Source organism: Triticum aestivum, chromosome 4A (genome assembly GCF_018294505.1).
Source record: "Triticum aestivum cultivar Chinese Spring chromosome 4A, IWGSC CS RefSeq v2.1, whole genome shotgun sequence".
In the NCBI taxonomy this organism is placed as follows: domain Eukaryota; kingdom Viridiplantae; phylum Streptophyta; class Magnoliopsida; order Poales; family Poaceae; genus Triticum; species Triticum aestivum.
In genome coordinates this window covers 350,055,782-350,058,596 of record NC_057803.1, presented here as the reverse complement: position 1 = coordinate 350,058,596, position 2,815 = coordinate 350,055,782, and positions in this window count along the sequence as shown.

The following is a 2,815-nucleotide window of genomic DNA, read 5'->3' as shown; positions in this document are numbered from 1 at the left end:
TAAATCGTCAATGAACGTTAAGTGTGTAGACCCTACGAGTTTGAAAACTATGTAGACATGACCGAGACACCTCTCTGGTCAATAACCAATAGCGTAACCTGGATGCCCATATTGTCTCCTACATATTCTACAAAGATCCTTATCGGTCGAATTATGACAACATATGGTATTCCCTTTGTCATCGGTATGTTACCTGCCTGAGATTCGATCGTCGGTATCTTCATACCTAGTTCAATCTCATTACCGGCAAGTGTCTTTACTCGTTCCGTAATACATCATCCGATAACTAACTCATTAGTAAGATTGCTTGCAAGGCTTCTTATGATGTTTATTACCGAGAGGGCCCAGATATACCTCTCCGATACTCGGAGTGATAAATCCTAATCTCGATCTACGGCAACCCAACAAACACCTTCGGAGATTATTGTAGAGCATCTTTATAATCACCCAGTTATGTTGTGACATTTGATAGCACACAAGGTATTCCTCCGGTATCCAGGAGTTGCATAATTTCATAGTCGAAGGAATATGTATTTAACATGAAGAAAGCAATAGAAATAAAACTAAACAATCAACATGCTAAGCTAACGGATGGGTCTTGTTCGTCACATCATTCTCCTAATGTTGTGATCCCGTTCATCAAATGAAAAAACATGTCTATGGTTAGGAAACTTAACCATCTTTGATGAACGAGCTAGTCTAGTAGAGGCTTACTAGGGACACGGTGTTTTGTCTATGTATTCACACATGTATCAAGTTTCCGGTTAATACAATTCTAACATGAATAATAAACATTTATCATGATATAAGGAAATATCAAGTAAAAACTTTATTATTGCCTCTAGGGATATTTCCATCAGGGCATCAATCAACGGATTCGCACCGGCGCTCCACTCAGGATTTCCCTAAGTAGGTAAATGCTGGACCAAGTATTGCGCGGGCTCATCAACATCAATGACACTAGACCCAGTGTAGCTCGTCGGTTGAAAATTAAGAGTGGAGGAGAGAGAAACCTTGTACACTTGCATTTTTCGCTTTACCCGAACAGAGCTTGCATGACGACTATGCCGCCTCATCTGTTTGGAGCTGTCGCGCCGCCACTATTCCTTGCTTTCGCTGGCACTGCACCCGCGGTGGAGAGAAGCGATAGAGATTGTAGAGGATGGGTAAGGTAGCGATAGCACTCGCTTCCCTCCCGCTCCATCATTTCCCGTCTTTTCTTGGGTGTCATGAATGATGAAGCCATTGATGAAGAAAAAAATGATGAAGATGACGCGCTACGTATACTCACGGGTTCGCGCAAGTGCTTCCCCCTACCTGACGTGCCAAAGATGTCATGGGAAAACACGACGACCTATGGGGCCATCAGCTCCTTGTGGTTCGGCAGGGGAAGAGCACATTGCACAAAGAGCAGAGGGTGCAGCGAAGCGCGACAGCGATCACACGGGCAGTTTTTACCCATGTTTGGGCCACCGTGAGGCGTAAAACCCTAGTCCTGCCTTTCTGGATTAATCAGAGGACCGTGGTGGAGACTCAGCGCTCTATCCCGGAAGGGTTGCTTCGGGGTGAGAGCAGCTACGCCCGTATGAGTGTACAAGGGTCTGAATCCTTTCTAAGGTTACCATGGTCCTCCTTTTATAGGTCAAGGAGTCACCATAATGGCAAACCAGTCATTGTGTACTGATTAGATTGCAAATAGTGTTATCATACCATACTCTACAAACATGACAAGGTGCATTAAATGCACCGCTTAGTGTCACAACGTGGAGGAGCCTGGCAAGCATTGTCATGTTGTTCCGCCACCTCCTCGCCTGCCTGCATGACACGTCTTTGGATGGGTGTCCTTTGTAGGTAATTTCCTTAGGAAATGGCTGCAACGTGCCAAATAACAGCCACTTAGTCACTTGAGGGCTCGACACCGCACTGATCAGTGACTTGCATTGTTGTGAGGTGGAGCGGTGGAGCTTTGGTGGGGTAGTCCGCCCTCAGCGTGCCCGGCAGGCCTACCGGGCTAGTATTGAGACTTGTCTTCGGGGTTACCTCGACCTTGCCAAGCTCGCCTGCTCGGCAAGGGAGGTTTTTCCTTAGTGGTATCTCGCTCTTCTAACTTGACTTGGTCTTCTTGATCTACCCTTTGATTCCTCAAAGGGGTGATCTCTTATACTTGGCCTGGACTTGAATGTTGTAATCTTGCCAGATCGATCGTTTGTTGTCCGTGCACAAGTTAGGGGAAAACATACACCCTTGTTTGTGTACCTCGGCAGTGCCTTGCCCTACCCAAGCTCCTCCTCCAACCAGAAACCCAGCGCCAGCAGCAACCATCTCCCTCGCAACCCCGACGCCGCATGTCCGTTCTCCCCGTCTGCGTTCTTCCCGAGGACGCCAGCCACCCTCCTCAACCATCTCGCTTCACCGCCGGCCGCAAGCATTGCCGCCAGCAGGACCCCACGACCCTGTCTTCTCCCTCTACTCCTTCCTTCTCGTCTTTCCTCCTACTCTTCTCTGTTTCCTCCTCACACATCTGTCTACTCTCTCCAGGAGCTCGCAAGAACCCATCGCCATCGCGATGGAGCTCAGACACTGCCTCGTTCCACGCCTCGCCTCCGGCTATATTGGATGCCCCAATCTCATATTTGCCCGTCCGCTCCATCCCTGCCATCCTGCTGGAGTCCCCTGCCTTGTCGTAGTCCGGTGCAGCCTTGTCCTCATGCCTCCACAACAGCAACTGCCATGGATTCCAAGCGACCGGCTTCCTCCCCGCCCCCACCGGTCAGGCGTTGCCCTTCGTCAGAACTGCGCCAAGATACCATCTCCT